The 24509-nt window shown below is 40.9% G+C and overlaps 1 protein-coding gene across 7 annotated transcripts in view; it reads right to left on the bottom strand.

The window, feature by feature from the left end:
- PDE3A (phosphodiesterase 3A) overlaps window positions 1-24509 on the bottom strand; it is a 264734-nt gene that overhangs the window by 102901 nt on the left and 137324 nt on the right. Inside the window, exon 1 of one of the 7 annotated variants that reach the window (XM_072040709.1) lies at window positions 7793-7884. The exons of the other annotated variants lie outside the window; for them this stretch is intronic. The gene's annotated coding sequence lies outside the window, so the exon portion shown is untranslated. Of the gene's footprint in view, window positions 1-7792; window positions 7885-24509 lie in introns of those variants that run through there. 7 annotated transcript variants of the gene reach the window in all.

Raw genomic sequence — 24509 nt, 5'->3', positions numbered from 1 at the left:
TGGTTTTTACCTGCTAAAGTAGTGAACTAAAGGAAGTAAAAGAGGAGTTATGTGACACTATGAGACCTTGTCAATTCTAGGCAGTTTTCAAGCATAGTTGTAAAATGCATGACCCTACAAAGCCAACTTTGTCATACTGTTTTTTATAATCTACTAAAACTTATTTGGCTTTAAAATATATTTCTTCCTCACAGTCTAGAAAACACTTTTCATCTCATGCTAGAATGTTCTTGGCATTTCTACAATGGTCCATAGTTACCAAGGAGTGAAGGAGGAAAAAAATAAAATAAAGAGTATATCACACTTACAGAAGAGCCTCAAGTTTTAAGACAGAAAATAAACACACAGAGCTGTTGTAACAAAATCTCTGCCAGGCCATCCTACATAGGGACGATTGTGTAGGTATGACACCCTTTACCACCACAACCCACACTATCCTAGATTACTTCTGAAAAAAATTATTTGAATAGAGCACAACATCCAGAAAAGAAGGAAAGCAAATATATCTGACCTATAAGGCTACTCAGAAATCACGATTTCTACAAGCTTTATAGAAATCAAAAGATGAAGAAAATGGTATTACAAATAATAACAGTAATAGTAAGAATAAGTCAGAATCAGAGAGAATGCACAAAATCCACTTCAGTCAGAGTCAACCTTTTGAAACCAGAATAAGAGAAAGAAATATTATTTATTTGGTGTGTGCATGAAAACAGGGAGACAGACATAAAATGCATTTGGAAGTAGAAGGATTTATGTTGATCACTAACAGAAGGGTTTGTTCCAGACCCCTCCACTTCCTCCAAAAACTACTAGAAATTTATTTGGTCCAGAGCAATGGTAAATGATCTCATATCACCCAATTACTTTTCTTTATTATTCTTACTGCCAGGCCACTGGAGCTAAGCATATCAGCAGCAGAAAAGGAGGGATAAAAACAAAATCAAACTTCCACATGCTTGCATGTGTGCAGTCTGTCTCACTCAGAAGGCAAGCATCTACTTTGAATTTCATCTAAAACAGTCCTGGAAACCCAGCTCTGACAGTTTTAACACTTAAAGAAGAAGGCAGCTCTCAAGAGCAAGAAAAACTCTCGCATGGTTAAGAATGCATAAAAACAGGGGCTCCACGGAAGCCAACTAGTTCACTCTACCCTACAAACTGACTAATGGCTCTCTAGGAAAAACAGCCCCTCTCCCTCCCCAGCTGAGTACGAAGTTTGGGAATGGAAGGAGGCCAGGAACAGGGAAGACCCTAACACCAAAATCATAGTTAAAGAGAGAAAAAGAGAAGTGAAACAGAGCTAGCTCACTCGCAATAAGTACGGTGGTATCCTCTACACTACTGCACAGGCTTTTTCTATAAACACTATAAAGTCAGCCTCATGGCTGTAAAAATAAATTTTATATATAAACCACATGTACACTAATGCAATGGTACCTGCAAAAGGATATGGAACAGTATGAGAATCTGTCTGAAGTACCCATGCTAAAGCAGAACAAAGACAATTAAAAGACATTTAAAAAATTAGACATTTAAGACGTTTAAAAATTAGCATCTTCAGCTCAGCTCTCACTCTAAGTGCACTTCTTCTTCTGTTTGGTGATTTAGTGAAAGCCCCAGCATATGATTATATAAAATTCTCAACTTTCATTAAAATTCATAAGCCATATTTCTAAGCCTTCTCAGTATTAGAGAACTGCAGAGAAATGTGAGCCACACATACTGCAGAAGATTTAAATACATAAAAATACAGAAAGTAAAGAATGACAAATCAAATCTTTATAAACTGGAGTTTTCTAGGTCTTGTTTTTCTCTTAAATCATCTTTTTTGGCCTAGGTTTTGATTTTGGCACTCTTGTACTACCAATACTGCTAACTATGCCATGGCTAAAAAAAAAAAAAAAGCAGGGGGAAGGAGAATACAGTAACAGAATGCCTTTGGAAAACCACAGGGTTTTTGTATTTGAGCAAATGCAATACTGAACAGAGTTTTATTAGAGAGAATGGGCAGATCTTTTCATGTTAAGTGCTTCTGAGAACCAATAGAGCAGTAATACTTAATGTTTAATAGAAAACTTTAAACCAATTCAGACTCTATTTTAATTCTATACGGTTTACAGAGTCTACTGCTCTGGAATTTTATTTAGATATACATTTACAAATATACAATCTTTTTATCACTATAAAAATAATTAGATAGTGGTGACTATGAAAGGTGACTACAAAGCAAAGTACAGGAATGACAGATAAATGGGTCCTTTGTGACTGTAAGCCAAACACTTAGCATCCAATATTCTCTGTTGAACTGGTTGCAATAGGATAACATAAGCTCCCCCCAAAAAATGAGAACCAGGAAAAAAAAAAAAAGTCTTTTTACCACTTCTGAAAGGATTTAGAGCATTTAATAACAGCAAAATCAATCACCGATGATCTTAGAAGTTTTGGCTTAGTGACAGCCAGCAGTTTTAAGAGTTGCTTATAATTCGGAAACCAGTGTCCAGTAGAGCTACATGTAGATAGCAGCGTCCAATGATTTCACAGGCTGGCACCTGGCTTCAACCTTTGCCAAAGAGCAGATCCTTAATTTAAACACAAGCATAACATCTTCCCTCTTTGAAGAGATTTTGTTGAATGAGCATGTTGAAGATGTGAAACAGTGTCTCACTGTTGAGTTCTTTGACACTGCCTCCTCACAGCTTGCACTGAATGGTGCACAGTATGATACATATTCTCTGACTGACTTGAGTATTAGCTATGCCTCAGGCCGGATCCCATTTCCACTGGTAAAAAGAAACTGTTTGTTACCAGCATGTAGGCACAAAATGTTCCAGATACATTTCTTTTTCAGTAACAAAAAAGCACAAATTATTTCCTTGATTGCATATTAGAAGAAATATTTATTTTTACAAATATGGAAGAGTCAGGTGATGCAGAAACTAACGGTATTTTTTGTACATGCTGTTTTCAGTGGGACTCCTGATATTGGATAGGCTGATCCCTGCACTTTCCTGATAATAAATGAAGTGATTTACTGACTTGCCTATCTTACGAAGCATCGCTTCGGTGTGGACATCATCAGCAGGAGAAGTTAAGCAGGGAATAGCTGCTGAGATCCAGCACTGGTGGGTCCCTATAGTGTAATGGGGGAGCAGCCCTGTGGCTGCACCCACCACCTCCTTCATCAAATGGCACAGCTGCAGTTTACCCTGCAGCATCCACAGCATCAGAGGCGTCTTCCTTGCTGTGTGGTGAGCATGAGCATACACAGGCACATGTAGGCTAGGACACACTGATAGCCAAATGCTCCAATATTTGGAAAAACAATCCTTTTCCACCACTGCTTGCCAACTCCCAAGGTCAGCTTTAGCACGAGACGTCAGAGTTACACTGCTCAGCCAGATATGTGAACTGCGCACTTGCCCAATCGCATCCTCTGGCTGTGCCATTAGTGGGAAGGAAACTCTCCACCCAAATGCTCCCAATGCTTCTCAGTCCTGCAGATCATCAAGGTCGGCCCTGTTTTGGAGGCTGTTTTTTTTTTTTTTTTTTTTTTTTTTAAAAAGCCCCAAACAACACAACAAACAAACTAAATGAATAAAGCAATGAGGGAAAAACAGCCTTTCAGCTGCTTCCTAATCAAATAAGTTGTTTCAAAAGTTTGTGGGCTGCTGGATAACAGCTGGAAGCAGAGAGATGATTTTTAAACTGAGGCACAGACAGAGAAACGTTTTGCTTTGAATCTTGGCACTGCTGTGAAATGGAGACAGGGGTAGTGAGGTGGAAGGATGGGTCACTGCAGTGAGCAGCTTCCCCGCAGGAGCAGCCCTGTGTGGGCGTGGGGTGAAACCTCTGAAGCTGGGGTCCCTGTGAAGCTGGCAGCTGTAAAGGCAGCCACCTCCTTGACTCCTGCAGCCCCAGGAAGGCTTGGCTAGCAGGCCGGGCAGCTAACTTCAGCATCACCAGCATCAGGAAAAATACAGGCATCAGGCAGAGACTGTCAGGGCAGAGGATGTGATGCAGAGCCATGAGTGGAAGAGAAAGGAGGAAATATGGCACTGTGCAAGCTACGGCTAAGGGGAGGTGGATGGGTGCTGTGGCAGAGGAGAACAACCCCAAAGGAAAGAGCATGGTGAAGAAACCAATCCAAGCACTTACCCAGGGACTCTGCTCCAAAGGAATAAAAGGCATGAGATCATATCTGGCGCTGGGCAAGACAGCAAGAGAGACTACATTTTTGAGGACTTTTCTCATGGCAGCATATGACCTTTTAAAATATTTCCAGACAATAAACTGCATCTGACTTCTTCAGGGATGTTGGCCTTTCTGCATGGGGCAGGAGGCAAGGAGATGCATGGCACAGCAAACTGCAATGGGCAGTGGTGGCTTGGCGGGCAGTTGCTCATTGCTTTATGCCATAGCCTGCAATGAGCAGATTTAACTTTCAATAGCGTGAAGTGAAATAAAAAATGTAGTTGGGAAAAAGAAAAGGCAGGGGAATATCCACCTCCACACCCTGTCTCTGGATTTATAGAAATTTTTGTCACAAGTACTTAAACAGATGACAGTAGTAAAACAAATCCCCACAGGTTTCTGTTATTTTCAGTCCCACCATCAAATTTATCAGTTCCCTATTAATCTTTCGTACATCAAATAGGATTTTAAACAATGGGTTTTGGAGGCAGAGGTGTAATAAACTACAGAAAAGAATTGGATATTTTTCTGTGATTATTTTTAAAGAAAAGCAACCATTTTCATTCAACCTCCCTTGGACTCCTCTGCTTCTCTGTCCCCTCTTCCCTCCCCTCCCCCAAGGATGAATGCAATACAAAGAACTGGCGGATGTGGAACACATTTCTTCTAGCAAAGGCTTCCTAAGTCAATAGTGTTATCTGGATATTTAAACAATTTCCATAATGAACAAATAAAAAAATTTAAATGATCATAAGTAGATTTCTTATCCACTTAAACTGATCTGGTGGATGAATAATCGACATGTTGATCTGGTGGACACGTATTCAACAAGCCAAAGCAATCTCCAATTTTTCCATTTACTCACTTTCCCATTCTGGGCACTGTGATGAAAACTAAAACCCTAGGAAAAAAAAAAAAAAAAGTTGTCTTGGTGAGATAAAAAATGATTATCTGATATCCTCCTGCCTTAGCCATGGCCATAATTCACTGACAATAACACACAGAGGATTCCTTGGTATGGGGATGGCAGGACAACACAGCAATATCAAGTCTCCTAAGTGTAGCAACAAGCTGGCAAAAGAACAAGAATAGAATGTTAGAATGTTAAAAAGATGAAAATTACTATTTAAACCTTGCTTACTATTCAAAGTAGACACATTAAGTCCCTGGATTTCAAAGCTACACAGTCAAGTCCATTCTGGTGTAATTAAGTTCCTCAAAAAAGTCAGAAAGCTTATTTACTTTTTTCCACTGGGAATCATTAACTACGCATTAAGAACCCCAGTCACAATACCAAACCTGGCACAAGCTTGATAAAGCTAGCTAGCTGCTGCAAAGTCAACATACATTCTGAAAGATTTTTTTTTGGTATCTAATGCTTTTTTTTTTTTTTATAGGAGTCAAAATTCTTCTATCAGAAATCCACTGTATAATGTATGTTACAAATACCACTTTCTCTTTAGTACACAGTTTTTCCCCTCATTTGCCGTCTTTTCTGAGGTTTCAGTTTAGTATTTGCACTTTTTACTTCTATTTCTTTTTTATTTCTTTTTCTATTTCTATTTACTTTTATTTCTTTTTTATTTCTTTTTTATTTCTTTTGTTACCCAACACAAGCTGACTTGCTATTCTTTGTTGTTTATCTGTGAACAAGGGGATCTCTGCTTCCAGATAAATTAATTCCTTGAAGATACAGAAGACTCTTTTTTGCATAGCAACTACAAACACACTGAAAGAGCAGGAAGACTTTTAAAGGATTTTCAGTCAAACTCTGAGTATTTTAGGTGAATCACCCAAAATACTAACCCAAAACATGAAAGGTCATATTGAAGGCAGCTGAGTATCAATTAGTTTAATCAATGCACTATGCTAACAGCTGACCACTCTCTGGCACACCACGTAGAAATAGGAATTTCCCAATGCAATTCCCAGTGGATAAGTGTCTACTTCATAGAAGAAAAAGAAGAAAAAGAGAAAAACCTTGTTGAACTGACATCCTTATTGGCAGTCTCAGCAGGGGAAGAAAAAAATAAAAACCACAGAACAAAACAAAACAAACAAAACACAAACAAACAAACAACAACAAAAAACACCTAAGGACTGAGTAGGTATAGAAGCTCTGCCAGACATTTACCCTTCAGAACTGGTTCCTCTATGAGGGAACCAAACCCTCATAGAGACTTCCAGGCAATGCTGGAAGCGTAAAGCATGACTTTATTGTGTCTCCACACTGCACATCCTTTGTGCATGCAGGATGGCATTTTGGCATGGCTGTCAACTCAGAACGCCTCACCAGAGCAAAAAGACTCTTACAAGAAGAAAGGTGATGAACAGGCTAAAACCCGCAAGCTCCTTGGCCTGAGAAACCAAATGAACATCAAGCTGCCATTACAGCCACAAAACCAGAAATCCTGTAAGCAGAATTCAGTAGTTTGAACAAACCAGATCTCTTCTGCTACCACATACACTTATTGAAAAGGAAAAACCAAACCTTGGATTTTTAATTTGGCAACCAGATGTCTGACTGGCACAAAACACAAAGCACAGTGATCACAGGAATCTGCCCTTGATGAGGTTAAAATAGGGCGGGGCAGAAAGCTATAAACTTAATTTCTTATAGTTTCAGCAGAGAGTTGTACTGAAGCATATTAACCGAAATGGCAGGATGCTGAGGAATAGTTAAGATTTATTAATAAAAACTTCCAAGGCACCAAGAATGGGGCTTCTCTTGAGCCGGGGCCCAAAGCAGGTAGCCCAGCAGTGCCTTCTCCTGCCTTGAAAGCAGTGCTGCATCTGGCTGGGTGAAGCCTCAGCTTCCAGGGCTGGCCTGGAAAAGAGACAGCACCACTCTGCCAAAGCTCACTCCACCTTGATGCTCACACCAACTTCCTCCATTAACACCCCATTTTCCTAGCTTTGAGGTTTTACAATGCAGAAGAATAGCACTGACATTTCAACAGCTAGATCCCAGCTAACAAATGTCCTAAAATTCTACCATACAGCCTGGTAGCTTACTAAAAAACCTCAATGTCAAAATTCAAAGTACATTCAGTTTAAACACACCCTTGGGGGGATTTTATACTAACTACTTTCTATTTCAGACTATTCACTTTAAGCTCAACCGGCAATGCTTCATCACTCATCCAGGAAAACTTCCCTCTCTGCCACCCAATCTCAATCAACCTGCCAAACTAATTATCACCCTGCATTTGTCTATTGCTAAGAGGGGGGAAAAAAGCAAATAGATGAATGTAGCAGTGACCCGAGCAAAACTGAATCCTCTGAAACAGAACTAATTAAATCAGCTCAGTGATCTTCTCCCAGTGAGGCATGCTTCACCCACCCCTTCCACATGCAGCCTAGCTCCCGCATCTCCTCCAGCTGTCCTAGGCGGGACGCTTACATGGGGCTCAGATGCCTATCCAGCAGTAAACCAAGGATCTTTTCTAGTCATCCATGTAACCACATGGTTTAAGGAGAGAAAGAAAACAAAGAAACAAACAGAAAATTCACCATGATAATTTCATACAGACATTCACACGAAAGTTCCTGGTCCCAGAATACATGTTTCAGGCAGACAGCACTAGGATTTGATTACCTGCCACAAACTTAAGGGATCAGAGGTGCCAAATGTTGGTGCTTCACTGGCTGAGAGAGCTGCCAGAGTGAGGAGGTTCCTCCCAGTACCCCAGTCAGGCCTCACAGCGGAGCTAGCAGGACTAATGTAGAGAAATGACAGAATATTACCGCTGTGCATCAGACATCAAACCTTGCACCACATACATTGCTAAACTAACAAGCACACATGCATGTGTAACCGCAACATCGATCACCCTTCTGATGCTCATGGGACCAGCTCAAGGAAGCAGATTTCCCTGTCCAAAAAAAATTGAAGTGGCAGTTGGGCTGAAATGTACGTAAAAGTACATTTGGGCTGTAAATTTTACCACTGCTGGAAACGGCATCGTTTTGATTGCAGTCATGATGTTGGACAACATGAGAAACCCTGTACCAGCTGATAAGGGTGTGTCCATGCACTGAGAACATCAAAAGCTCCCGATGTGGGACAGCAACAGAAGCAGCCAACTCTTATCTCAGCAAACTTTGCTCTCCATCACTTTTCTCTTTATATGGAGCACATCCAGAGCAAGAGCAGAAAAGGGAAAGGCATCTCAAACAGGGCAAGAAATGCAGGATGACAGGCCCACTTGGGGAACAAAAAGACATTGGCATGGGATGTCTTTACTGGGGATTTATTGGGGAGTTGTAATACAAAGTCAGTCCCACCTTGCTTTTCTCTCTCTACGATTTTTAATATGGTCAGTGCTTCTTTAGATGGCAGGCACATCACTAATGGACATCAGTACTGAAAGGCACTGAAATGGGGACATCTGCACAGGATCCCTGTCAAGTTAGGTGAGGCTTCATATGCAGGAGCCCTGACAGTGCCCTCCTTGATAATGGTGCATAGGAACAAAACAACAACACACAGAGGCAGAGGCAGGACTCTGAGTAATCTCTAGGTAGGTGCCTACACAGGCAACAATTTGTCATTCGCACCCATCTGCTGCTCCAAATCACACACACGCTGTCACACGTGCTTTTCCCCATCTGGATTGCAGAGATGCTAGATATAAACAGGCAAAAGTCAGTCACAAGAATGCTGGGCTTGTGCTGCACAGGGGGGAAGCGTCAGTCAGCTTCTCCCCCTCTAATGGGAACAGTTTCAGTGGAGATTTCTGGAAGTCAAACTAGATTTTCACAATGGCTGCACTATTTTCCTGTGATTTTAAGTCCTGCCTTTCAAACCCATATGACTCTTCAGAGGTTTTATTTCTAAAATTTTATTTTAAAAGTAATGAAACCATACCCGTTGTCTTAGAGAGATGTCATAAAATACATTCCCCTGCAATGTTGTCTGCCAGTGTTTAATTCCATGTGGCCACCTGGGCAGTGTTTCCATAGCGTCACACTACTGTTAACAGCAAAACCAGAGCCCAAGAGCCCATGAGAAGTGCAGTCTCTATTGTGATGTTTGTGTAGGGGATGTATTGAATACATGCTATTTGGGGGTGCCATGGTGAAGATGAAAATACTGGGTGCTCTTCTACAGTGAGTGAGAAAATGGCAGGGCAGAGTGAAGGGGAGAGGGATCCTCCATAGGAGGGCTTTTGGAGTAGGAAGACAGGGGTAGGCTTGAGATGTGTGGCTGCCCCTGGCTCTCTGTTTTAGGACTCCACATTTGGTCTGTTAAACTGAATTGCCGGAACATTTTCTTTTTGAAGGAATCTGCTATTAGGAAAACCATCCTTTTGAGTAAACTACATTTGTCAAATTGGCTTCAATGAAATTAAGTAGCACTTCTGTGGCTGCATGTCAAAAAGTTTTATCTATTCAAAATGGAAAGTTCAAAAATTTCCTTTCTTTTACATATATTACTTCCCCCTACACCACTGGACTTGATCCAAATAGCAGTTTTCCTCTTTTTATGACAAGCTGTTCTGCCATCACTCAGAAACAGAGCTTTCCTTTCCATTAAATCCCATTATGATTGCTTCAGCTCCTTCCTTTTTTTTTTTGCTGAAAAAGTGATTTATGTTTCTTCTTCCTGTGTCACAAATATTTTTCTTTCATCTTTGTATGTTCAACTTGTGTAAAAATGCTATTTTTCTTCAGCAGGACTGTTATTTCAGTAGACACTAGTATACATCACTTTACCACGAGAATCCAGATGGAAAGGTATTTATGTTTCTAGCTCCAAAAAAAAAAAACCAAAAACAAACAAACAAACAAAAAACACAAAATACTCAGAACTGCCAAGTGCTAAACAGCAGCACAGATCTGGTTCTATGACTATCATGAAGAGATCTCTAGATCTGTATTGATTACAGATGCAGCCCTAATCCACTAATGCTAGCAACAACATTTTCATCAATTCAGTGTGGTCTGGAGGTTGTCCTTTGTTTTTGCTCTTATGCCTGGGAACCAGACCAGTCTTCCAGGAGATTAGGTTAAACACAATTATTCTGACTCTGTAAGACAACTTTGAGTCTCTCCCTGCTATTATATATCAGCTGCAAATCAGATAAATCTTAGCAGCAACCGCTTTTAAAGCACTTAATTCCAGACCATCATACAAACTTGTAGACCTATGTAAGAAAAAAAAATTGATTTATCTCCATTTCACAGATGGAGAACCGAGGCATTTACTCAGCACAGTACTGCAAAACTGGGAACAGAAACTAAATACCTCCAGTTCATGAGACCAGACCATAGACTTCTTTTTGACCAACTATTTATGTCCAAGTTCTTTTTTGGGGGCGTCGAGGGCATACACCAGGGAACAGAATTATTCTCATGTTCAGCTGCCAGGAGATCTTATCGCTCTTTTGGAAAATGTACTGTTCAGGCCTCTAAATATCAGAGAAAGGACAGGCTTCAAATATCAACAGTCTTCTTTTTTAAGAAAGTACTAAAGTGGAATGGGAAAGACAGAAAACCTCAAAGGATCAAAAATAGTGAAAGTTTCTCCCCTATGCCTATGGTGGGACATCCTGCAGTACTCTTTACTCACTTAGGACTTTTGTTCTTTTGTTACAGAAAACTACTTGAACAAAATTTAAAAAAAAAAAAAGAAAAAAAAAAAGAAGGCTGTGTCCCAGACTTGACCTGAAGACCTGAACCTTCACCAAGAGATGTTGAAACCACTGCAGCTGCACACCAGGATGTGGAGATGAACAGTGAGGGGGAATGGATGGAGAACTGAAATGCCAGGAGAAGAAAGCATCCTCATGAAGCTTTCCAATTTACTCATCAAATCAAGTGATCATGGTGCATGAGGCATCTCTTGTATGAAAGTGTTCTCCACAAGACCTCCATGAATTGGAGAGTATTTTATCTCTTCCACTTTCTATTTTATTTCCATGCAATTCTGATTTCAAAATGAGAAATGGTGAACAATTGCATTTTACTTAGCTTATTAGCATCAATACAAATACAACACCAGGAACTAAACTGTGAATTCTCATGTTGAAGGCACAGTGCATGTGTTTGCACACCTTTAGCATGCTCAATGGGTCTTTGATTGGAACAAAGCCTCCTTGAAGGGGAACCAGGGCCACCAACAACCTTGGTTCAGGCAGCAGCAACAGAAGCTGAGAAACAGATGCTTTATGAGCTTGAAAGAACTGCAGAAGAGAAGAAAAAAATAACTTCCCTTCTCATACCTAAATATAGAACATAAACAAAAATGAATATATCCTAAATATTTTTCCTAACCTAATACTTTTCTTCCCCCACATCCGCCCCTTCCCCCCAGCACATACAGTGTGGTCCTGGGACTGGTGTTTTCATTTGTTCTCAGTGAAAGACAGTTCATGTTAAAACACCAGTGCTGGTTAAAGAGAAATTCAGAAAGTTCAGGGTGGACAGAACAGCTGCCGATGTTAAGCCAGTCTGATGGAAGGAAACTGAGTTTGTACCAAGAAGTTATACAAAAGTGAATATTCACAGTAGAGAGGAAAAGCCCTCCTATGTGGCAGCCTGCAGCATGGATTTGAGGAAGAAATGACCACAAAGGAGCACAAGGGCTTTGAGGCAACACCCCTCTAAAAGTGTATAATGACATGCTTTGTTGGCCCTGTGACTAGAAGTGGGGTTCAGTATCCAGATGCATAATGCCACCAACATTTTCCACAATACTAAATACATAGATTCAAGAAATAAGGGGATAAAGATACACGTAATTCCTGCACATAGAAGTAAAGTTCAAAATATTTAAAACCTCTTACTGCAGTCTTACTAAATATTCTCATTGCAAGTTACAGAAAATGCATATGATGGTTTTCTGCCATTGTACAGATTATATCTGAAGTGAGATTAATTCTCAAAGCATTTCATGTTTTCTTAGAAATTTCAGTTCCAGTAGGAAGGAAAAAATGAGGTTTCTAATGACTAGAACTGTAAAGAAGAAAGCAAATAAAGACAGGATTGAAAACTGAGGGTTTGCAGCTGCTCCTGAATGCAGCAAGTTGCCACTGCACTGGTGGGAAAGTGCCCAGAGGACAAACCTCAGCTCTGCACAGTATCTCTGAACAGTAGATATGGTAAAACATAATAAATAAGCTGCATCCTTCCATGCTGCAAGGAGGACAGACAGGACAGAACAAAATGCCAGAACTAAAGCAAGAGATTGCTAAAAATGTCTTTATCTCTCCTTCTTTATCTCAGGGGCCAAATTATCTCAGTTGCTACTTGAGAAGACAAGCCGATGCCAGCATCAGAAAGGTCAGAAAGCATGTGAAAATTTACCCAGTAGCTTATCCAGTACCTAAATATCTGCTATTGCAATAGTACGGATTAGCATGAAATTCCTACTGCCTTGCTGCAAAAATATATGCTAAGCTTTTATTTGAAGAACTTGAGAGAGAGAGTTAAAAATATGTGACATGGATACCATAGCTCTAATATTATGTGAAGCATTTGCCTTTTTTTTTTTTTTTTTCCTTCAATGAAATTGACTTCTGATCATTTATAATTGTCAGAAAAGTGATTTCAGGCTGTCATGAAGCAACTCACAGAAGAAGAGACTAATTCCTCATACCCAGAACGCAAAGAGCACCTGCACAGGAGCAGGAGCAAAAACATGACCAGTAGACCTAACCACAAGAATTAAAGCTAGGTTAAAGCTAGGTTTCATCAACACTGAATTTAAACTGAATTCAGTGAAGATTTCATTTTGCATGCAAGTACTGGAGGGGAAAAGGACACCTATAAGATACCAGAACCTCTTGTTTCTAGGGAATATGTAGGGAAAACAGCATTTAATTTATGTTTTACTATGTAGTGTTGGAATTAAAAATTTGAAGAAAAAATAATAATAATAATAAAAAAAGCCAAACACTTTAGTTTCAGGCTCCAAAGTGTTTACAGACCCAAATCTGTTTTTCTGCTGTTGTGGTAATGAAACTTCATTTACAGAGTATTTCAAAATATTCTCGCTTGCTTTTTCTATTGGAAAAAAGCTGCATACCTTTCCTGAAATGCCTCCACAGCCTTCTTTATAAACCCAGTCACAGGGTACCTCTTGATTTAATAACAGTGGCCAAACCTCAGCACCTCACAGGTCAGTTAACCCTCCTGGGGCCACGAAGCACCAGACTCACACCATCCCAGTGCAAGGCTGAACCTGGTGAGCTCAGGATGCTGCCGGCTGCTTCATGGCTCTGCCTCATCCAGCAGCCCTCCTGCCCACCCTTGTTCCATACCAGCACAGGAGCACACAGCCACATGTGTGCCACTGTGGGAGCATAGGGAAGGGGTTTGCCAGACATGGGATGGGATGGCAACGTGTACAAAGAGCATGGCCGTAATGACAAAGGACCCAGCGGATTTCACAGGATGTACATGTCAGGGAGCAAAGACAGAATGAGGTCAGAGTCTGATCTACGACCCAGGGAGCACAGCAAGCTATATCTAGGCCAACAATTTGCTGTAATCTTGTTACTTAATGGGAGGCAGAAGGAGAAGAGGGAATATCCTTGGAGCTCATACAAGAACCGAGTAATATGTGCTTAAAAGCAGGCTTGAGCAGGGGTACGAACTTAAATGACTCTAAGCCACAGCACAAACACTTCAGCTAGCTAGCTGGCAGTTCCCGTCACATAGCAACAGAATGGTGCAAAATGACTTGGGGGCTGCGGATGCATGTTCTTCTGTGTGTGAGTTGCACATTGCCAGCCATCTTCCGCCAGGATCGCACCAGTGCCGTGCCCTCCTCTGCGCAGACTCACCTCTGCCCGGGGACCAGGGCCTAAAATAGATGCCTTCATCTTCATGGCCAGGATGGGACAGAATATAGCTGCAGTTATTCCTGGAGGAGTGTTTAATTTTGATTACCATCTAAGTTAATTTCCTAGTAGGAGGAGGTTGGAAGCAGGATGTCAGCTTTCTTGGAAGAAAGGAGGAAAAGAAAACAACAAACCCCAAACAGAAATATACTAAGAACATGGCAAGCAGATGGCTGTTTTTGTTTTGCTCTATGTGGGGGGGTCATAGGCCTAGGATTTCATACCAGGGAGGAATTTCACCTGTACAGATACCAACAGAAGGCCTTTCTAATGCTGCTTATATGCCGGCTTGGAGCCAAACATCTCCTGTGTGCATCGCATGCGTTTGATGCCTCGGCTCCTCTGCTCAGTTCCAGCTCACCCTGTACAGCTGTGAGCTCTCCACCTGGCTGGACGCAACAGCAGCTCCAAAATAACACAAACATGCAGGTTAGTGCCACGCCATAAAGGTGGCTTTTCCTGCATAAATGCACTGCCTGCTGCTGTGGCTAAGGTGTGGCAGAGGGATCATGCATTTGGACTGAGAGGTAGGCTTACCAGGCAGGAAACACATTTCCTCTCCATCTCTTAATAAGAGAGTGGAGAGTCTTTCAACTCTCCCCCTTTTAATTAATATATATCTTGTACAATGAAGAAAGAAATATTTACAGAAAATCTCAGGCTCTCCCAAGTTTCCATGATCAAAAGCAAACAACACCAGGTATGCCAAGCCATGACCAGACTTTTGGTTTTACACCAAAGACACCAAGGACAGATGAGAAGAGAGAGGGCACAGAGCATAATCTTTTGTCTAGCTGATATCTATAACTGCTCAGTGAGCAAACGACTTCTCTCTGCTTTTCTGTTTGCGGTGGTGGTGTTTTGTTTTTAAAGGCCACCCTGATACCATGGGATACATCTTTAAATTAAGCAAGCTAGCAAGAGGCAAACTGGCCAGTTAAGGCACTCCATTCTTCTTCACAAACCTCCTCCTTAGTTGCCCCTAAGACCCAGTGGAAAAAAGACGAAGTAGTAAGTTCAATTTAGAGGACAACCCAAGGGGTCAGCTGTACCAGGGTGCAGTTAATTTCCTTTTTTTTTTTTTTTTTTTCCTTTTTTCCAGTTCCTGGCTAAGACCAATAGAAAAAGACTGTCCCATTGATGTGATAGAAACAGGCTTGAAGATAGCAGTGGCTCCTTACTCAAATAGCTAAAAATGATTCTGTTGAGAAAAATTGCATGAAAAAAATTGCACAGTGATTCAGTTTTACACAGTTGTCTGCTCAGTTCATGAGGTGTGTGAAGTATAGACCACGCTCTGCAAACCCAGCTGTGTTGCCTTTTGCTCTGGGCCCTCTTTACTTGTGTAGGGGATCCCACCCCTTCCAAGAAGACAAGGATGAAAATCACCCTGCACGTCACTTGTGATGCACCAGGATTTAAAATAACAATCAACAGCAACTCAGCAATTTCATTCTCAATACAGAGGAACAAAGAAGTTTTAATGCAACCTGAAAACTGCAAAGTCCTTTTTCACTGTGCGGGTTTTTGTGTTTTTTTTTTTTTTTTTTTTTTTTTTTAAAGACTGATGAAGCTAAGGAAACTAAAATATAATGATTTAAAAAATATATATTTTACTGTTAAAGATTTTTCAGAAAACATATTTTATCTGTGTATTTCAGACAGCTGTAGATATAGTAACCTGAAATGTGAAGGTGGCATGGGACAAGAGACTGATTTGTATCTTGAGTAATCAGTAAAGAAAGTGAAAAGAAAACACCAGGCTTCTTTTCAGCTTTTGCTGTTTCTTGTTTGTTTGCTTGTTGTATTATTAGCATCTCTCCTAACCTATGACTACATATTTTCAGGTTTTTCCTCACACAGAACATTGCCCAATAAAGTCTTTACTGCTAAAAAGCTGCAGCAAGTTGAATGTTATGTACTGCTGGAGAATTTCTACAGCCCTAAGAGGATACAGGCTGTGCAGTACCAACAGCTCAGCCTCCAGAAGCCAAAGAGCTGCTTTGTTACTGAGTGCAGTCACAAAAAGCCATAAACAAACTTACTGCCCTTCAGAATTTGCAGTTCCCCAGGAAGGACTCTACCTTTAAGCCCTGCACATTGTGTGAGGCTGGGGGTGGTGTAGAAACAGTTCAAGGTAGAATTCTCCTTAAGCAAAAACTCTGAGTGTGAGTTCTTTGGGACAGAAGGAAGCATGCTTCTGTCCTGGGTTTATGCAGCTTTCCAAACAATGAGGCTGTATACCCATTTGGAGACCTTAGGGGCTACTGTCTTACAAATAATGAAACCCCAAAGGAGCAGTTACACTAGACTGAAAACCTCTCTAGCTATCAGTGCAAATATGGATTTAACTAAGCAATCAGCCTGAATGACTAATAAAGGTTAAGTACGATCATTTAAAGTGCCAGTTATCAAAGTAACCAATAGAAGAACAGCATGACATGCACGCCTTAACGCCTAGATCTAGGAAAAGCTTATTATTGAGATTGTTAGTTTGCAAGGGAAAGAAGTTCTAAAAACACACTCAAATAGCAACAATCCCTCTTGAAAACAGTCATGCTTATGTTATCTTGTAATAATAAACTAACATAGGAAAATGCAAGCAAGCAAACAAGCATGAATATCTATAAGAAAAAAAAAGGGCAATATTGAGTCTATTTTGAGAATGTTTTCAAAAATGTAACTTCCTTCTCATAACAGAAACAATTGGTCCTGACAAACTTAGTTCACTTTATATATGAAACAGATTTGAGTCCGGGCAGTTATAACAGCATAGCTCCAGTCTGAGAAATCTAAGGAAAAAATAATATTGATATCAAGTTTCTGCTTCTCAGACTCCCTGACCTATGAGCTGATTAGGTTTAAAAACAGTTAAGCAACAATATGATGAAAAAAAAGGCCATGCCCCTGGCATACAGTATTATAAACACAGGGAAGTGCCAGTGTAAACCTTTATCGGGAGACTGGGTTCTTTGTCAAGCAGTGCCTTTCTTCCAAAATATCCTTGCTGCCATATGCCTGTGCCCAGCCAGCTGCAGACCTCATAAGAGAGTTCTTACTTGCTTTGCACAATGCTACACAGGTTTGCCATGGGGGTCGCTCGCTGCAAGCCACTGACGTCGCCACCGGCCCCGACTAGAGGCTGACAGCAGCCAAGCAGCAAAGGCTGGCAGAGCGGCATGGAGGGAGGCCAGAAAGAACAGTGCTTGGCCACCTCCTTGCCTCCCTCAGTGGTTCTTCTGCTCGGAGGGACTCCAGTGCCTGTCTGCTGTTGTTACATACATGAGAGAAGAGGAGAAATGAAAAGAAAAACAAGCTCTTATATGGAAACCGCTGAAAGATTTTTTCCCCATTTATTCTTGTTCCCCGCCTCATTATTTGTGATAATTCTGACATCAAGCAGGGCAACCATCGGTTTTTGCAATATATTTTGAATACTTTGTGCAGTTTATAAAATACAAATGAAATACAGGCCATGCATGTGATGCAGTGGGTGTAAGCATTTATCTGAGGAGAAATGAGACTAGCTGGCTGATGAAGTCAGTTTTTTTTTTGTTTGTTTGTTTGTTTTAAAGGAAAACAGCTACTCCACTCCCCCAGAATAGATTTGTCTAGCATTTTTGTTTTGTTTTTGAATCTGTATCCACTACACGTAGGAGAAACAGCTACCCAAATCTGTGTGTTTTTGTGGTGCTGGAAGCACAGAGGAGAGAGGAACACTCACCATAGTCAACTCTTAGAATGTACCAGACCAAATCTGGAGTTGCCACCACAGCAATCAGCATGTCTCTTCCACCCAGATGAAGTCTTGGAGGCAGGGGAAGATTTGCCTTTCCTCTGCCATTCCTCTTCCATAACCACCCGCCACCTCCCTACCCCCCATGCTAGCAAGATATTTTATTTAGTAGGGAAGCAACTGCAATTGAAAGAGACTTGGAAAATACAAGGTGGGTATTTTAATGGAAAGGTTAATAACAGCTGGAGTTAGTTTGTTAAAATTCTCAATGTTTAAATGTGCATCTTTTCCACACAAGAGACAGCAAGTGTCTATGCCCTTGTCTTTTACATGATCCCTGCCAACCATGATTTGGAAATGAGCATCATAATATAGCGCATGAACACTTAGAGTCATACAGTCACAGAAGGACTGCAATTGACACTTCTGAAATAATGACAGCGTTCCAGACTGAGCAAGACCTGTCAGAACAAACAAAATTTAGAAAATCAACATGGATAGCAGAAGGTAAAGACAATAACCAAATAAATGAAAAAGAATGAAAGAGACTTTTAAATAATTTTCTTTATTTAAAATTATCCAAGTCTAAAAGGTGCAGCATCAACAGCATAGTACTTGTAGGCTAAAAATGCACTGCCTGCACAAGTGCAACAAAAATGGCGTGCATCCCCTCCCCACCTATATCTCCTGTAGGAGGGGAGAGCAGTGGAGGAGCAAAGCACTCTGGGCAAATCCAGAAATACACTGCTGAACTCAAGAAAAGCTCACTGGAGACATAAGGATATTTCAGGTCACTAATCCCTAATCAAGCCTCAAAATATCACTTCAGAGTTGTGACGCATTTTATAGCAGCATGTTAAAATTAGTATTATGAGCACTCAAACTACAGCAGCTCTGCCTGGAGTTCTGTTAATGAATGTACAGGAAACGTAGTACTAAAGTCCTGTGGTACATACACATGCACACGCTCTTGTCAGCTAACCTATAAACATTATGCACACTAAATCCAAAGTCACAGTCCTGGTCTATTTTTTGCCATTCTTCCCATAAGAGAAACTAAAAATAGGCCCATGGGAACCTTGCATGGGACTCTACTCTTCAAATGTTTAACTCTTACAGTAAAAATTATCTAGCTATGTTTTTGAAGGGATCATTCAAGGAGTTTTAATTATACATATGTATAATATATTTATGTCTATATACACATATGTATACACACACACCTTCACAAAGTTAATGATATCCCTGAGAAACCGCGGATGCACACAGCTGACTAGCTGCATACATCTCTGAAGTTTGTTTATATATTATTTATGAAGCTAAAAATAAAGACCTGGAGAAACCTGAGGCATGACCTCCTGTAGCTCTCATCTCCTACTCAGAGGCATAGGGTGGGGGGCAGGAGGGAGGAAGCAACTTTTCTGAAGAAGTGCTGCTGCGTTATTGAGCAAGGTTACTTAGTCAGGTGTCAAAGAATATTACTGCTATGCTGCAGAAAGGAAAAGCTGTTCAATTTAAAATGAATGATACACCAGTAAGGAGGTAAAAAAAAAAACAAACAAACATCTCCTTGCATATGCAGCACCTGCTGTCTGTGCTACAAGGTCTTTTTCATGCAGTATCCAAGGCTGCCAAATTGTAGGAAGACTATCCTAAAATGCTGCAAGTAGCAAACATGCAGAGAAGGCTGTTAAAACCAACAAACCTCCACCTGCCCCTGCTGCTCCTCCAAGAAATGCTACCTTGGTGTTAGGATAGAAAATCTTCCTCTTGCTACATCTAACCCATCAGAAAGGGCACTTACAGTTCCTGGCTGCAGCAAGCTGAGGGAAGCATATGGTAGCAGGCGCAGATGGCAGTGTGAACAGGTTTGGGCAGCTCAGAACGCGCAGTACTGAATTTTCCAGTGAAGAGAACAACTGTTGGGAGACATCATGTAGAGGCTGAATTGACTTCCCTGAAGCCCATGATGTTTATTCTTTGGGGCCAATGCTTCGAAGAAGAGCACTGTGAGATTTTTGCAGTAATGTTCAGCACTAAAATGGCTTGAAAGCTTCCCTGTACTTTTGTGGAAAATTACCTGAGCATTTGGTACATCCTACCATCACCCACTCCACTTTGGTTTTATTTCCTTTAATTCATTATCAGTGGTGCTCAGTGCTTAGAGATTGAAGAAATGCTCCTTTTTGGATTTTCAAATACTTTTGAGAAGGTGGATAAAAAACTTTATGTCCCTGATAAAATAAGGAAACGCATAGCAAAAAGTCCAATCTTCTGCTGTGAAAGCTGAAACTCACTGCCCGGATAAAAGCCTCAGCATCTCAAATCTAGTCATGTTACACCCACTGCAAGCAGCTGCAAAGTGATGAGGACCTGAGAAATGGGAGGGGTGAGGGAGTGATCCTGGGAAGAACTGTGCAATATCAAGGATTTGGGGAATGTGCGAGTTTGCGATCCACAGCGGTACTCAACAAAGAGCTGCATTTAGCCCGATTGTGGTGGAAACCAGGGGAGCAAAAAGAAATGGAGACAGCATGGTGCAGTGGGAGACATGAGAATGGAGTAAGGATGTGTGGACTGGGGTCTTCAATAAAATGTGCTACTGGTGAGCTCTGTTAACACTGAGAGCAGGCCAAGGACCAAGAAACAAGGTTAGAAATCTGAGCCAGGAAAAACACTGGTAAAATGTGTCAAGAGCAGTGAGACCTGGAGAAGCATACTGAAGCATCCACCTGATAGAATGAAAACCCTTTTCCAACTTGAGCAAGACCATACTCCAGAAGGCCGTATGGAAATCCAGTCCTTCTGAATTACTGGCTTACCTAAAACATGAAAACCTTAGGAATGAAAAATGAAAATAAAAATAAATGTTGAAAACAAAGGAAAATCCACAGGGAAATCTTTAATCTAAAAGTCCAGTTTTACTTCATGCTTTCTTCTATGGCACAGCATACAGCTTAATGAAGTGAAAGAAGTATTTCAATACAGAGTCCTTTTTTCATTCAGCACACAGAATGGCTGCTGCCTACAAATGCTTTTGAACAAGCAGCTGCGTTTTCTTCAGTGTGTATAGTGTTAAGATGTCTTAACTCCAAGCTATGGAAATTTTCCTATCTGTTCTTTGTTATTTTTTCTTTTAACATTCATAACCACAGTATCTGAAAGCTCTGGAAATATTTATTTGAATAAGACTTCCTTAAGGAAGAGGGCTGAGACAAAGAGTGTCAGGTCAAATACATCTACTAATTTGAAAGGTACAGTATGAGAAAACTGAGGCCTGTTTCTGAGAATTTTCGATATTATATAACACTTTCCACATTGAAAACACTTCCCATTGATCTCTGAAAGCATTCAGTAAATAAGATAAGGGGTCAGGCAGTCATAAAAAACAGGAACTTGCTTATAAAAATCTGGATTTTAAACAAATTACCTAGTACTGCACAAAAAGTCAGCACTCTAGGGCATCATTCACCTATCTTAACCCTGATTTTTCTTCCTTCTGCAATCTCCTGACTCATTCTCTAAACACATTCTGACAGCCTCAAAAATGTGATCCAAGAAAATACTGCTTCCCTCAGTAGAGAACACAGATTTACACCCAACACAGGTTTATTCCGTGCAATGACTGGATTGAGGAAGATGTAAGAAAAGAAATATAGAGGCATGTGTAGGAGACACATATTTTAAAGGCTTAGGACACAAGGTGAGCAAGAAGTGGGTGGTGGAGGGGAATGTAACACAGGCTACTTAAGCTCATGCAGGCTACCATAATTCTAGCCTGCTCCTCATTTCTGCAAGCTCAATAAACCCTTTTATAATGTGCTTTTTAAAATTTTTTTTATTTATTCTTTTTTTTATTTTTTTTCCAGTGGAGTTTTATGAGGTATACAGTCAGAGAAGTGAGACCTGTCTTTGTTTTTGCTTCAAGTTTCATGAATATTTAAAAGCAGCAGCAAGTGAAATCATCCAGTGTGAATGGGCTTAGAAATAGTGTCTCATTAAAATATAATCAAAAATCACTTTAAGCTCAGATTTTTTTTTCTTCCTTTCTTTCTTCAGTTAGACAAGATGACTTCTATTTACCTGATTCAGTAGAAACATTAGTCTCTAACTGAAGGAAGAAACCAACCCTTCAATCATAGGCTTGTGTAACCACACGCTCTCTTTAAGAAGAAAAAAGTTAAACACCTCTCATAGCTTCTAACTGTATTTCTTCAAAGACCAATATTGCATTGCTAACAAACTATTTTCCTGAGACCTTGTTTTTAACCTAATAATTTGTAAACTTGAGCTTTCAAGAGTGCTCTCCCAGAGGTTTTTCTGACATGCACTGTTATTCAGTTATTGGTACTTCTATATAATTTAGTTCTTTAGAGCAAAGGAAAACAAAGTGAGAAAAAATGTTATAATGAAGCCTGGCTATGGTTGAGTGGGCAGTTGCATTTTAGGCTACCTCTTTATCAGAGCTCTAATTTAATCAAGGATGGTGATGTTTGTACTCAGGTCAAGGGAAACAGAGAGGGAATGAACATTTGTGTGTTCAGCTGGTACAGCATCAGTTAGCCAAGTTCCTACAGACTGCGAAAACAAGAAAGTTTTAAAATTCAGTTTGATTTTAAGCCTTCTGATAAGTGACATCTCCCCTCTCTCACCCTCCCATTCACAGAATTAAGAAAATTTTTATTTTTTACAGCAAAGAAAGACTGCGAGGCTTGTACATATTCCAAGTTTCAAGAAGAAAATCTACAAAGTATGAAAATGACTAATTACAAAGAGGATCTTCATATTGAAGCATAACATCTTCCTACAACACCCTCATAGTAGTTCTACCTGGTCAATAGGAAGAAACCTGCTTTATTAAAAAAGTATAGAATCATAGAATATCCTGAGTTGGAAGGGACCCTTAAGGATCATCAAGTCCAATTCTTGACACCGCACAGGTCTACCCAAAAGTTCAGACCATGTGACTAAGTGCACAGTCCAATCTCTTCTTAAATTCAGTCAGGCTCGGTGCAGTGACCACTTCCCTGGGGAGCCTGTTCCAGTGTGCAACCACCCTCTCTGTGAAGAACCCCCTCCTGATGTCAAGCCTAAATTTCCCCTGCCTCAGCTTAACCCCGTTCCCGCGGGTCCTGTCGCTGGTGTTAATGGAGAAAAGGTCTCCTGCCTCTCGACACCCCCTTACGAGGAAGTTGTAGACTGCGATGAGGTCTCCCCTCAGCCTCCTCTTCTCCAGGCTGAACAGGCCCAGTGCCCTCAGCCGTTCCTCGTACGTCTTCCCCTCCAGGCCTTTCACCATCTTCGTAGTCCTCTGGACACTCTCCAACAGTTTCATGTCCTTTTTATACTGTGGTGCCCAGAACTGCACACAGTACTCGAGGTGAGGCCGCACCAGCGCAGAGTAGAGCAGGACAATCACCTCCCTCGACCTACTAGCGATGCCGTGCTTGATGCACCCCAGGACACGGTTGGCCCTCCTGGCTGCCAGGGCACACTGCTGGCTCATACTCAACTTGCTGTCTACCACGACCCCCAGATCCCTCTCTTCTAGGCTGCTCTCCAGCGTCTCATCGCCCAGTCTGTACGTGCAGCCAGGGTTTCCCCGTCCCCCTCATAAGACTCATTTTTTCTTACACTCAGAAGCTAGAGGATTTGAATTCAAACCTGTTTTCACTTTGCACCCACTTTCAAAGACTAATTGTATACACCTCTGCATATATAGCATAAAATAGATGCTTAGTATAAACATGTCTCAAAAAAAAAAAAAAAGGCTTTTCAAAAGCATATAAATCTTTGGCTACATATGTTCTAGTGCCAAGAATTACCTATGTCTGAAAATTTGAATTCTATCCAAAATCTATTATTATTATTATTACTGAAAAAAAACAAAGTCCTTTACCCTTCTCTCTTCAAAACAAAATATTTAAATTAAATGCCAAATAATTTTGCTGGCTCACACAAGACTGTAAATACGGAAACGTCGATACTCCAGACCATATCGCTTTCTCAGCAAGAGACCCAGCTAGCCCAGTGGTTCTGGCACTATCCCACAACTTCCAGTGACAGCATGATGGCATCCCTCCTGATCTGCTTGGTACACACCTGCCCCCTTGACACGGGGGCAACAGCTCTGCTGCATCTGATGCAGGGGATGCTACAGCCACTGCATCCATGTCTCAAAAGCTCTAGGGTGGACAAAACATCAAGTAATATCAATAAATAGATTGGGATTTAAATCAGAAAAAGTCTATGACAGCAACAAGTGCCATGATGAAAATACTAATTTGGAGGGAGGGCAGGGGGAGTAAAAAGGTAACATGGCTATTACAATAACAATCACCTGTATGGTCAGTATATAATCAGAAATACTGGATTAAGGGAGATTTATAAAGGCCAAAACATCATTGCTTTCTCCATTTCTATGCATGAGGTTTCCCATGTTCAAAGTCCATATCTGTTCCACCTTTCTCCCAAAGGAAGGAGGTAGAAATGTGAGAGCTGGGCAAAGGACAGAGAGTTCCATGCAAGGAATGCGGGGAACAGGCAATACCTGCCTGATTCCAGGAGCTCCCTTGGTGGCTCTTTTACACAACCCCCAACTAGCTGACAACTGTGAAGAGCAAGCCCACTAGCCTCATCTAGCTCCTCGCAGGGATTACAGAAAAGCAAATCTGATGAGAGGGAGGAAGGTTTGCTTTTGAGCCAAGGAACTGAGGAATGGTTGGCCAAGC

This window comes from Anas platyrhynchos, chromosome 1, assembly GCF_047663525.1.
Source record: "Anas platyrhynchos isolate ZD024472 breed Pekin duck chromosome 1, IASCAAS_PekinDuck_T2T, whole genome shotgun sequence".
NCBI lineage: Eukaryota > Metazoa > Chordata > Aves > Anseriformes > Anatidae > Anas > Anas platyrhynchos.
Note: the sequence above shows the minus strand (reverse complement) of the source record. Positions and strands in the feature narration are given on the sequence as shown.